Raw genomic sequence first — 14,212 nt, 5'->3', positions numbered from 1 at the left:
GCATATATCAGTCCTCAGCTTTGAACAACTGGCATATGTATGTGGACAATAACATCAAGTGCCACAGCAAAGAACATGCACTATTCACTGGCAACAAACATCCATATGCACTATCACTCCCTCACTACAATCACTTACCACTGAAAAGAACAACCCTCAGTTTTTTGGACAATAAAACATCAAGTGTACCATACAATTGAACATTTTCAAAGAACCAGCAACAAACAACCATATGCACCATAACTGGCCACAGTAACATCACTGGCCTCAAAACAATCACTTGCCACGACAAAGAACAACCCTCATCTATTTTTACAAAAAACATCAAGTGTAGCATACAGTTCAATATTTTCAAAGAAAGCATCATAGGGCAAAGCAACTATGAACTATCTCACATGTATCACAAGCCTCAAGAACGGGGCTGCTACAAATCTCAAGAACAGGTGGCACAACATAACAACACTCAGGTTATAAAAAATCCATTACAGGGCTGCTACAAATCACATGGCACAAATATCAGAAGGCACCATACTATATCATTACGCCCAAATTGCATCACAAGGCACCAGGTTGATTCATATTGCATGTTTACGACCCAAATTGCATCACAAGGCAACATCTCGTTCAGTAAAGTTTGCAAAATACAAACCTGAGAGTATTTGGCCATTGTTCCTGAGCACAAACGACGGCTGCACTGGCCTGTTGATAAGAACACATAACACATTTTTCCGCCTCCACAACGGATTCAAGAACATCAAGCGTCGAAACCACATGGTTGCCTACTGATGCTGTGGCGCAGAGATCACCAGCTACCACACAGGTGGCAACAGAAGCATTGACGGTGTCGCGGCCTGCTTCAACGGCCACGGAGAACTTCTGGGCACACAGCTCAGCGACAGATTCCATGCCGGAATCCATGGCTATAAACCCTAGGGTTACAGAGCTAACAAGTGGAATACGATAGGAGATCTCACCAGCGCAGGATCCGACCTTGGCGCAGGATCCGACCTCAACGCAAGGAGATCCCCGGCGAGAGAATGGAAGGGAAGGGAAGCGCATTGGGGAAACGACGAACTCAAACGAACACAGAGAGCGAGAGATAGAAGACAACGCCCAGATCATAGCGTGCGGGAGTAACAGAGCGGTAGCGAACAGAGCCAGGGGCAATACCGGCACGACAAATATGCTAATGACAATCAGGAGAGTCCGATGTCATTTCTTTAGTTTGTGATAGATTATAATGCCACTGTTGCAATTGCTTGGATGGCAGTGTTAATAGTGTGAAGTCCCCCAAAGAGAGTGTCATGGTTGCAAAAATCTCCACTAGAAACGACCCCGAATTTTTTGTATTTTAGCCATTTTTTGGAAAAAAATCACGTTTAGACCCTAGAAAATTTTAATGTCATTTTTGGACCCTTTGCTCGGCGCCATAGCCTATGGCGCCGAGGTAACACATCTCGGCGCCATAGCCTATGGCGCCGAGGTACGTGCTGCGCTGGCACAACCCGGACGACGTGGCGTCAACATGGCACCGAGCTCTGCGCCAAGATCTATGGCGCCGAGCTCGGATGTGTAATCACAAAGCTTGTCTAGCTCATTCGGTAGAGCGTAAGACTCTGAATCTTGAGGTCTTGGGTTCGAGCCCCATGGTAGGCGTTTAATATTTTTTATCTTTGTCACTAATTTTTTTTGTCTATATTTTTCGTTTATGTCGCTGATTTATCCATCCAAATTTATTTTTGTGAGACTTTCGAGCGAGACGTCTATTTTTTTTGCCCGAGAAAAGAAAATATAGCATAACAATAGTTCGAAGAGGTAAACTGAATTGTCGATATGTTTTTTTTGTGAGACTTCCGAGCGAGACGTCTGTTTTTTTGTCTATATTTTCTACTTTTCTATTCTCGTTATGTTTTTTTGTCACATGAGCCGAAAGCCACCAGAAAATTGCCGATCCACTTCACACATTTTTTGTCTAAATAATACCACTTTTAGACAAAAGTTATTAGCTTGAGTGCAACGTGCTTTCTTTCTTTCTTTTAACCATGGTGTTGGGGACTCGTTCTCAAATGCTATGAGTTAAGAACAAGGCAACATAAAATGTTAAATGTTAATGCTCTTCGTCCGCTGAAGCATTATTCCTTTAAGGATTTAATGAACTTCGGACGAAGGTTAAGGATAATATAATTACGAAGGTTGAATCTTCGTAATTGAATTCTAGTAGATTATATAAAATAATACGAAATACGAAGCATCAAAGACAAATAAATTATAAATGAACAACATCACTTTCATATTATATCAACTTAATGTATTCAAATATTAAATACATTTATACCTCAGCCTTGGAAAAGATTAATTCCCGAATAGTGCGATTGCAAAATACAGGAATGCGTGAACAGTAAAGGAATACTATTCACTATTTATAGGCACAGGACACAGCCTGTGAGGAATTACAATCATGCCCCTCATAAAAGTTTACAACAACGACTCAAACACTTATGGACTAAAAGGTCATTCTACTTTTAAGTCGGTTTGTAATTCCGAAGCTTCATGAACAGCAACCTTCGGTATCACGTGCAGACAGCTTCAGCCGAAGCTGTTTCTTCCTGCAGGACCTTCGGCGACGAAGCATGGTCCCAACAGTAGCCCCTTCGTGGTGCTAGATCGTTTTTCGTAACGAGCTTGATCCGTGAAAAAAGTCTCTTAGGCTTCAGGAAGCCGAAGGTCCGAAAAACACCTTCCCTGAGCTCGTTGTCGAGAAACGATTCAACTTCCAAGTGCGTAGCGGTCCCACCCTGCAGGGTTACTATTTGATCTCTGCGGTCCACCGCGCAGTGGGTGTGAGCAGCTGTTTGCCCGGTGTAAAAATCCTGGCGATTCACCTTCTTACTTGCAGTACTATATAAACAGACGGGTAGGTGTGAAGTTACCACAGCATTCATTGCTATTGCACTGTTTTGCTGCAAAATTTTTTAACCATAGCCGAAGCTTGACTCTCGCAATCAGACGAAGCTCCGGTTCAAAGCCTACTTCGTCAGAAGAAAAAGCTTCAGAAGAAAAAGTTTTTTAGTTCCCAAGAAATTCAGAATTAAATGGCCAGAGTGCGCTCTACCGCTAGAGTTGAGCGTGAGGGAGGCGAAGCTGAAGGAGCAGAGACTGTTCCTATCTCCGAAGCGATGCAACGATCCGAAATGGTGACCTCGGAAGGAATCCGTACTGCCGAGACAGAGCAGACTGTTGCCGAGACAGAACAAGTTGCTGCCGAAGCAGAAGAAGAAAATATTGAGGAAGCTGATCCCGATGATGATTACCATATTGCCGTGCCAAGCAAGCCCAGCCACTTGGACTTCGGAAAGTCGACTGTCTCCAAGGCTGATCTCTCCAAGATGGTGAAGTCGGGCTATTTCAGTGAGAATGAGAAGAAGCTACTTCGCTTCGGGGGGGAAGAAACTACCCCGAAGCCAGAAAAGGATGAAATAGTCATTTTCAAGAGCTTCCTAAAAGCTGGGTTGAGATTTCCCTTAAATAGGATGATCTCTGATGTGCTGCAAAGATTTGGCATCTATTTTCACCAACTGACTCCCAACGCGATTGTCAGGCTCAGCGTCTATAGCTCTCCGAAGCCAGGCGGTGGAGCCCTTTGCCGACAGCTTCTGTCGAGTTCATGAGCTGCATTACCAAACTAAGGCCAGAAAAGATGGATTGCATGAAAATTTTGGTTGCTATAATTTTGCTTATCGGAAAACCACGAAGTTTCTCGTGATCAGCTACCGAAGCAAATGGCCGGCAGGCTGGAAATCAGAATGGTTTTATGTCAAAGTTGACGAAGACAAAGAGAAGCTGGTTCAGAGCCCTCTTGAGCTAACCTTCGGAGAAACAAGACCCCGATGCAGAATGGAAGTAGAAGGTCCAACTTGGGCTACACTGGGCGAATTCAAAATTATTGCAGAACATATTGGCACTAGAGATTTAGTGCAGGAATTCCTGGCCTTCAGGGTTTTTCCAACTATGAAAGAGTGGACAATGCCGAAGCTTAAAGGGGAAAAGAAGAAGGGGGAACTCGTCCGACTGCCCTACCATTATAAATTCAAGAAATACTTTAAAGTACCCTGCCAAGAATGGCTTGATACAATTGAAATAATGAGTAATGAAATTCTTGGGAATTACTCTAAAAAAGAGGACCAATTGATGACAGCGGCCTTCGGCACTCGGCCGAAACGAAGGCTGAACAGGGTACTTGATGCCATAGAATTTGAATACGCTGACTATGGTCGACTGGGCGGAGATGCTGGGGACCCGAAGCGAAAAAGGATTGCCAGCGCTACTGACGAAGAGGTCGTCAAGGTAGCCAAAAAGAAAAAGAAAGATTCTGAAAATCTTAGCGCTGAAGAGTTAAATCTTGAGCCGAAGGTGGCCACTATAAAAAAGAGAAATAGTGCATCCCCAGAGCCGGAAACGCCGGTCCGAGAAGAAGATACTTCTGCTTCTCCTTCTGCTGTTGAAGTAGAAGAAATTATGAAGGTAATGACTGAACCTTTGCCTTTCAGGCTAAGTCCGCTGGCACTGGAACTAACGAAGTTTTTTCAGAAGGACAAGGCAGCTTCGGCAGTAGAAAGTCCTGCAAAGCCGAAAAAGCGGAGAATTATTCAAGTAACAGATGTGATCCATCAGACGCCGCCACCGGCAACGGTGTCAAAAATTGTTTTTGCTGAAACTGCCGAAGCTGAAGCTACTGAAATGAAAACTACTGAAGCTGAAACCGGCGAAGCCGAAGCTACCGGGGCCGAAGCCGGGGCCACCGAAGAGTCGAACCTGGAAGCCACACTTGAGGTTATTGACAATATACTCCTGAAAATGACTGAAGAAGAAGCTACTGTGGCTGCAGTGAATACGGCAACTGAGAAGGGTAAAGAGCAGATTGATGAAATTTCAGAAGAAGAAGATTTTAACTTTCAAGATTTGCTCGGATAAGAATTAACAGACGCCGAAAAGGAGGAGTTGAGAAAATATGCCATATCTTGCGGATACAAATCGGGGGCTATGCTATTTGGTGGGGTCAACGAAGGGAAACTAATATGCCTTCGGAATCGTACCGAGGCCAAAATTGTTAGAACCCTTTCCAAAAGCATTGGCTTGCCGAAGCTGGAAGCGGACTTATGCCGTTATCAACGACAACATATCGCCGGAAGCTTGCTGTATGCTAACTTCAAGGTAACGAATATTTTTGTTATTTTATTACCATTATTATTATCTTTTAGGTCGTGTTCTAACGAAGATCGTTTCGACGGAGCATATTATTAAGCAAGGTTTTAAAAATGCAACAAGATCTGGAGGAGGAGAAAAACAAAGCCGTTATTCAAGATTTGGCTGAAAAAGTTGAAAATCACGAAGCCAATCTGAAAAAGAAAGACTTCGCAATCCAAAACCTTGAAATCATGGTCAAAGAGCACGAAGGTGCATTAGAAAAGAAGGATTTTGTTATTCAAACCATGGAGGGCTCTTTGGCTGAAGTCCAAACTGAAAATGACAAATTAAAGAATGAATTGGTCCGACAATCAGAAAAATTCGAGCAAGAAAAGAAATATTTTGAAGCAAGCCTGAAAGCTGAAGTGGATAAATACTCAAATTTGCAGAAATCCTTCAAAGAACTTCAGGAGAAATGCTTAAACTTCGGCAGCCGATGTGTGCAGCGGCTGAAGGATGTGTTTCACTCTGTCGGAGCTAGCTCTTCGAAATTTACACCTTCAGCTGAGAATCTGCCAAGAACATTAGAATATATTGAAGGCGAAGTTGACGCCCTTGACGAAGTTATTGGTGGGCACACCGACTTCTGCGCCCTGGTAGCTTCTCGAGGCACAGCTACGGCTTTTTTGAAGGCTGGCTGCACACATGGGAGCATTGTGAACAGACCAAACTTCAACTTGTCAGCTTCAGATTTGATGGATATCCCAAGCTTAGCCAGAAGTATCGGAAATAGATTCATGACCCAGATCTGGGTAAGTGGCGGGCGGAAAATGGCAGGCGACGAAGCTCGAAGCCACCTTAAACCGATAAGAAACTTATGTTCATTACTTTTACCTTCTCCTCTGAAATTTGTACCTTTCTTACTCTGCTTATTTGGTATATACAGGATGACGAAGCTGAAGATTGACAATGCTGAAGCTTGACAAAACTGAAGACGAAGCCTTAGCTGAAGCTTAAAGTTGCTTATAATGTGCTTTCCTGCAAAAATTATTGGAGAAACTCTTGTAATATGGAATAACATGTAAATTTGTACATACCTTGTAATATATCATGTTTCCCTTGTCCGTATTCAATCTGCTTTGCTGTGGACGAAACTTCTCTTTTGAGCCGAAGGCGAAAAACACCTTCCCTTCTTTTCGTACACAACGAAGCATAGAAAATTTTTCCTTCGAATCTTTTCCTTATTTTCTGAAGCACCAGTCTTTTTTGTGTAGCATAATGATGATTCTATATATGTCTAAATGGATGTTTATGAATGCAAATGACATGATGGCATGTAATGTGCAAATGAATATTAGGACACATGTTCAAAAAACCATAAGTACGGTCCTTCATCCCCTCAAGAATGATAAAAATCTTTTTGCCGTTTACTTTTCGGCTTCACCGTTTACTTTTCGGTGTATCAGCGTTGACTTTTCGTTGTAAGCCTCCCTTAGGAGCTTCTTCGCCTTTTACTTTCGGCGGAATCAGCGTTTATTTTTTGCTGTAAGCCTCCCTTAGGAGCTTCTTCGCCTTTTACTTTCGGCAGAATCAGCGTTTATTTTTCGCTGTAAGCTTCCCTTAGGAGCTTCTTCCTGTTTTCTTTTCTTTTTCCTTTGCACTCGAAGGTGCGTTCTCAGCTTTTACATTTACATTTTTGGAGGATATCTCTCTTATAGAATTGAAATAAGGAAAAAGAAAAATTACACGTTGTGGCCCCATTAAAAACCTTTCTCCCCCTTTGGAAAGGAAAAGGGTGCCACAAAAAAGAATATAAAAAATTACATCGAACTAAACATAATATCGCCGAAGCTCATCCGCATTCCACGATCTAGGAATGTCATTGCCGTCCATATCCTTCAATCTGTAGGAACCGGGTCTTGACGAAGATATTACCAAAAAAGGGCCTTCCCACTTCAGCTGTAATTTGCCTACTGTTTCAGGGTTAGCTACTCTTCGAAGTACCAAGTGTCCTGGTTCAATATTCTTCAGCTTGACCTTTCTATCACGCCATTTTATTGTTTCAGCTTGATATTTATTGATGTTTTCCACGGCTTGAAGTCTGATCCCTTCAATAGCATCTTTTTCTACAGAGCAATCAGCTTCGTTTTCGCCCTCTGCCGAAGCTACTACTGTCCTTATTGATCCTGTTTTGGCCTCTTCTGGGGTTATTGCTTCGTCACCAAACAATAATTTAAAGGGTGTAAAGCCTGTTGATCTTGACATGGTTGTGTTATGACTCCACACCACTTTAATTAACTCGTCTGGCCACTTTCCCCTGGGCTGATTGAAGATTGACTTCATTATTCCTGTCATTATGATCCCATTGGCTCTTTTGACAAGTCCATTTGACTCTGGGTGTCGGACTGATGCAAAATGGATCTTCGTGCCAATTTGATTACAAAATTCTCTGAAGGCTTCAGAATCAAACTATGTCCCATTATCCACAGTGATAGCCTTCGGCACTCCGAAGCGACAAACAATGTTTTGCCAGAAAAACTTTTGAATAGTAAATGAAGTTATTGTGGATAAGGGCTTCGCCTCAATCCATTTGGAAAAATATTCCACTGCCACCACCACATATCTTAAGTTCCCCTGTGCTGGTGGTAATGGACCTAGCAAATCCAGACCCCACCTTTGCAACGGCCAAGTGGGTTGTATTAATTGAGTTAAAGACGAAGGTTGTTTTTGATCTCTTGCACATTTCTGACAACCTTCGCACTTTTGAACTAAATCCGCTGCATCCGAAGCTGCCTTCGGCCAATAAAATCCTTGGCGAAAAACTTTTCCAAGCAAGGGCCTAGATCCAATGTGAGATCCACACAGACCTGCATGTATGTCCTTCATTAATTCTATACCTTCGGATCTGGATAAGCACTTCAGTAATGGGGAACAGACCCCGCGCTTGTATAACTCCCCTTCTATTATGACATATGGTCGAGCTCTTGCTTCTATTCTCCTGTTATAAGCTTCGTCGTCTGAAAGTAAGTTACCCTAAAGGAAAGAGATGATCTCAGTTCTCCAATCTTCACTATAAACAGGGGATATGTTAAGGATTGCTCTTTCAAGAAGCTCGACCGAAGGTGCTTTTATTGTTTCAAAAAATACTTCCGAAGGTATAGGCAACCCCTGGGCTGCTGACTTAGCCAATAGATCAGCGTATTCATTTTCTCCGCGAGGAATATTTTTGACAGAGAAACCTTCGAAGGAAGCCTCAATCCTTCGGACTGTATCTAGATACTTTTCAAGCTTCGGGTCTCTTGCTTTGTAACTTTTGTCGATATGACCAGAAATAACTTGGGAATCAGTTTTAAGGATGGCCCTTCTGATTCCCATTGCCTTTAATTTCCGAAGACCCAAAAGCAGAGCTTCATACTCGGCGATGTTATTTGTGCAACTAAAATCAAGTTTTGCCGCGTAACAAGTTTTGACTTTGGAAGGTGAAACCAACACAGCAGCCGCTCCCGCTCCGAAGGTTCCCCAAGACCCATCGCAAAACACTGTCCATGCTTCGGTGTCTTTATTTGTTTCTTCCTCCTGAGCCCCTGGCGTCCAGTCAGCAATGAAGTCTGCTAACGCCTGGGACTGAATCGAAGATCTATGAACATATTCAATACAAAATTCATTGAGCTCTGCAGCCCATTTTCCAATCCTTCCAGTAGCTTCTCGGTTTCTCATAATATCCTTCAGAGGTTGTGAAGAAGGAACAATTATGTTGTAAGCTTGAAAATAGTGTCGAAGCTTCCTGGAGACCATCAAGACAGCATACAGTACCTTCTCCAACTCTGTATAATTTTTCTTTGATAAACTAAGAACCTCGGATACAAAATATATTGGGGCCTGCCTCTTAACTTGGCCTTCAAGCTTCTCCTGAACAAGTGCTGCACTTACCGCTGAGTGCGAAGCTGCCACATATAATAACAAAGGAGCCCCTGGCGTAGGTGGGGTTAGTGTTGTTAGATCTATCAAATACTGTTTCAGCTCTTCAAAGGCCTTCTACTGGATTGGTCCCCATTGAAAGACTTCGGCTGACTTCAGCACTTCGAAGAATGGTAAGTTTCTCTCTACTGATCTGGATATGAATCTATTGAGAGACGCCAGCCTTCCTGTCAATCTTTGAGCCCCCTTTTTTGTACTTGGTGGCTCCATTCGAAGTATAGCTTCGATTTTACTTGGGTTGGCCTCAATTCCCTTTGTTGAAACTAGGCAACCAAGAAATTTCCCCTTCTTTACTCCGAAAACACATTTTTCTGGATTCAGCTTTAGACCAGCCTGTCTAAAATTAGCGAAGGTCTCCTGTAAATCAGCAATGTGGTTATCCTGCTTCGTGCTCTTTACAATGATGTCATCAACATAAGTGAGTACATTCCTGCCTATCTGAGAATGGAGAACCTTTGCTGTCATTCTGCTAAAGCTTCCTCCAGCATTCTTAAGCCCTTCAGGCATCCGAAGGTAACAGTATGTCCCACTAGGGGTTATGAAACTGGTTTTTGGTTCCTCCTCCTTCTTCATCTAGATTTGATGATAGCCTGAATAGCAATCCAGCAAACTCATAAGTTCTGATGAAGCTGCTGCATCGACTAAAGAATCTATCCTTGGCAATGGAAACTCATCCTTCGGACAGGCCTTATTGAGATCAGTAAAATCGATGCACATTCTCCATTTACCATTGGCCTTCTTTACCATAACAGTGTTAGCCAACCATTCTGGGTATTTTACCTCTCTAATAACTCCGGCACTGAGGAGTCTTTTTACTTCATTCCGAGCACCTTCGGCCTTGTCATCAGACATCTTCCGAAGCCTCTGTTTCCTGGGTCTGAAAGATGGATCAACATTGAGCGAGTGCTCAATAACATCCCTGTTAACTCCGCAAAGATCATTAGCTGACCAAGCAAAAACATCTTTGTTGTTGAACAAAAATCTTATCAGGGTTTTCTCCTGCTCTTCGGACAATTGAGATCCCAATAGCACCTTCTGCTCTGCTATATCCTCACATAAGAGCATGGGTTTCGACTGGTCAGCCGAAGCAGCTTTTTCCCTTCTGAACTTGTATTGCTCACAAGCTTCAATTCCATCTATATTATGGATTGCTTTTGAGTCTGTCCAATTTCCTTCGGCCCTTCTGGCAGCTTCTTGTCTTCCATGAATTGCAATGGGCCCTTGGTCCGAAGGTATCTTCATGCAAAGATAAGCTGGATGCAGAATTGCTTCGAAGGCATTAAGAGTACCATGACCAATAATTGCATTGTAAGGGTACTCCATGTCAACAATATCAAACATAACTTGCTCAGTCCTTGTGTTGTTGATGAATCCAAAGGCCACTGACATTGAGATTTTGCCGAGTGCTACAATCTGCCTTCCTCCGAAGCCGCAGAGGGGATGTGTGGCATCAAGAATTTTATCTTCGGGCTCTTGCATCTGTCTGAAGGCCTTAGCAAATATGATATCAGCTACACTGCCTGTATCAACCAAAACATTGTGGACCAGAAATCCTTTGATAACACAAGAGATAACCATAGCATCATTGTGTGGGTAATCCTTGAGTTGAAGGTCCTCTTGGGAGAAGGTAATAGGAATGTGAGACCATCTTGACTTGATGAAGGGTCCTTGCACCCCGACATGTTGTACCCTTCTCTGTGCTTCCTTCTTCTGTTTCTTGTTGGCTGGTTCTGAACATGAACCGCCTGTTATTGGGAGTACCAGCTTCGGAACCGAAGCAGCTCCAGCTTGAATATTGAACGAAGCCATCAGCTTAGAAAAGTGGAAGTGAGTTCACCGGAGGTGGGCGCCAATGTTGGGGACTCGTTCTCAAATGCTATGAGTTAAGAACAAGGCAACATAAAATGTTAAATGTTAATGCTCTTCGTCCGCTGAAGCATTATTCCTTTAAGGATTTAATGAACTTCGGATGAAGGTTAAGGATAATATAATTACGAAGGTTGAATCTTCGTAATTGAATTCTAGTAGATTATATAAAATAATACGAAATACGAAGCATCAAAGACAAATAAATTATAAATGAACAACATCACTTTCATATTATATCAACTTAATGTATTCAAATATTAAATACATTTATACCTCAGCCTTGGAAAAGATTAATTCCCGAATAGTGCGATTGCAAAATACAGGAATGCGTGAACAGTAAAGGAATACTATTCACTATTTATAGGCACAGGACACAGCCTGTGAGGAATTACAATCATGCCCCTCATAAAAGTTTACAACAACGACTCAAACACTTATGGACTAAAAGGTCATTCTACTTTTAAGTCGGTTTGTAATTCCGAAGCTTCATGAACAGCAACCTTCGGTATCACGTGCAGACAGCTTCAGCCGAAGCTGTTTCTTCCTGCAGGACCTTCGGCGACGAAGCATGGTCCCAACACATGGCATATGCTTTAGTTGATGGCTTGACCTCTTTTAGCAAAAAGATTGTTTCATGTTTTATAAATTCCTGCGTATATATAAAAGGAAATACTACTCCTCTATATGATAGCGCCATCCAATATATAGTCTGTGGGGGACAGATATCCCCCGGGTCCACTGGAAGGATAAAAGACCTCACGAAAGGCCCAAGGGCCCAATAAATCGTAAGGTCACTCCTTCATGGGCCTGGGGAGGAGCGACCAGAGAAGCAGATCGACATAAGGCCGGGTTAGTGCAAGCCCGGATGGCCCCACAACGCTGAGCAAACGACCGCAACAGAAGATCCGACTTTCCCGCGCTGGAGCCCCGTACGACGTAACCAGGCGAGGATAAGTCGGCAGAATCATAGGAAGATAGACAAAAACGGTTCACTATCTTTTAGGTGCATATCCACATGTATTGCCTCACGGTCGAATATATAAGGCCTAGGGGGCACCCCTTCAGAACGATGAACCCCCATTACTATTCAACCATCCACTTCAACTATCTACGCTTTAGAGAGCAATCTTGTAACCCATACGCAAAGCATACTCACCAGGACGTAGGGTATTACGCATCTCCAAGCGGCCCGAACCTGTAAATATTGTCCATTGTTCCTCGTGCATCAGGCACGAACCATTTAGCTACAGTCGGCGACACCGTCCTACTCCTAAAACATCTTGAGGGGCAACCCCGGGTGTGCGGTCGGACCCAAAACACCGACAGCTGGCGCGCAAGGTAGGGGGTGTGTCGCCGATCCAAGCTAGCTCAATGGTCGTCACCTTCTACAGCAAGATCACCCTCCGACCCGGATCTGTATTCTGCTTTGGAACGATCTCGTCCATAGCAGATGAAGAGGGAACTCTACACCGCATCGCCGATCCACCAAAGAAGAAGTCCACTCCAACACGCTCCGAGAATATCAGGGTGAGGAAGGAAAAAGCGCGATCTCCAGCGCTCCGAAAAAAGATCGCCCTCGGCAAGCCAGGGGCCGAGAGCCCACTGACCCGGAGAACTCCATTGTCTACTTCCCCGACGAAAGAATGGACACAGATCGCAAGGAAGAAAGAGACCGGGAGGAAGCGAGTCGTTCTTTCCGTTCCTCCGCCCTCAAAGGAGAATGGGAAGAAGATCGCCACGACCGCCGCACCATTCTACCCCGACATCCTCTTCATCGGGAGAGTGGAGTCGCCCCCCATCTCCGACGACGAGCCGACCGCACCCGGAGAAGAACCACCTCAGCGGGAATCCCGCCGGTGGAGAAACCGGCGCCGAAACATTCGGCGACATCATGAGGCTAGAGAACGGGATCCGGAGCAACCTGTTTCGCGGGACGAGGTCTCGGAGATAGGAGAAACTCTGGAGGAACGCGTCTTCAGAGAACGAAGGAATTCCCGCCGACGTGATCGCCGACGAGCTCAGGAACAAGCCGAGCAGGACGCAAGGCAGTGCCGGGAAAATCCACTCTTCGGGCGCAACCTGAATCTCGACTTCGCCCGAGCCATGAACACGCCGAGTGAAGTCGGAGGGGTACTAGCTCCGATAGCAGATGGACTCCCTCGGACTCCCGACGCCGAAGGGTATCGACGACTGTTCACCCAGGCAGCCAACCATCTTCTACCGCTCGCTCACCCGCCGAACGATCTACGACACGCCATCAACAGTCGCCGGGATGCGCGAAGCTCCATCAACGCTTCGCGTGAACGACGGCATGAGAACGAGATCTGCCGCGGGGAGGAGTACGACAGGGATCACGACATCCCAGCTCGGAGTCAGGCAACCAGAACCGAGTCAGCAACAGCTTCGACTGGCGGTACTACCCGGGGTCAGTCGAGGAACCACAACGACTACTCCCCTCCCCGGGACAGACATCATCCCCGACGACAGGAGAACACGTGTGGAGTGACAGCCCTTACTCCACGCCTTAGGGCCATTCAGTGGCCCCCCTAACTTCAAGGTATCCAATGTCGACAAATATGAACCTAAGCAGGATCCAGGAGGCTGGTTGGCCGTCTACACCACTGCCGCCCGAGCCGCCGGAGCATCCGAGGACGTGATGACTACGTACTTACCCATTGTCCTCGGGCAAGACGCACTACAATGGCTGCGACATCTACCTCGACACTGCATCGACGACTGGAACGACTTCAGTCGACGCTTCACCGCCAACTTTTAGTCCCTCTCCGACAAACCAGCGCAACCATGGGACATCAAATCCATCAAGCGCCGGGGGGACGAAACTCTCCGGTCGTACCTCAAAAGGTTCCAGACCATGAGAAATCGTATCCCCGAGGTCACGGAGGCGGCCGTGATCGAGGACTTCTACAGAGGATCCAATAAATCGGCCTTCGTCCGAGCCATACTGCAGAAAGCGCCGACTACCTCCGAGCAGCTGTTCCGGGAAGCCGACCTCTACATCACCGCCGACGAGCGAGCTCAAGACCTCATCGAGGGAGCGAAGCCCGCACCGGCAGCGCCACGACACGACGCGAACCAGCAACCCGACAAACGCTGGGAGAAAAGACCTCGCGAAGAGGTGCACACCGCCGGACCACCTGCTCTCGTGCCCGGGGTGGACCTC

General features: G+C 45.2%; 1 non-coding gene across 1 annotated transcript; it reads left to right on the top strand.

The window, feature by feature from the left end:
• Positions 1-1,583: 1,583 nt before the first annotated feature.
• On the top strand, positions 1,584-1,656 carry TRNAQ-CUG (transfer RNA glutamine (anticodon CUG)). The gene has a single exon. It is a non-coding gene; the product is annotated as a tRNA-Gln (tRNA).
• The last annotated feature ends 12,556 nt before the right edge of the window (positions 1,657-14,212 follow it).

This window comes from Zea mays, chromosome 1 (genome assembly GCF_902167145.1).
Source record: "Zea mays cultivar B73 chromosome 1, Zm-B73-REFERENCE-NAM-5.0, whole genome shotgun sequence".
NCBI classification, from domain to species: Eukaryota; Viridiplantae; Streptophyta; class Magnoliopsida; order Poales; family Poaceae; genus Zea; species Zea mays.
The sequence above is the reverse complement of the archived record's forward strand: the minus strand, read 5'-3'. Positions and strand labels throughout refer to the sequence as shown.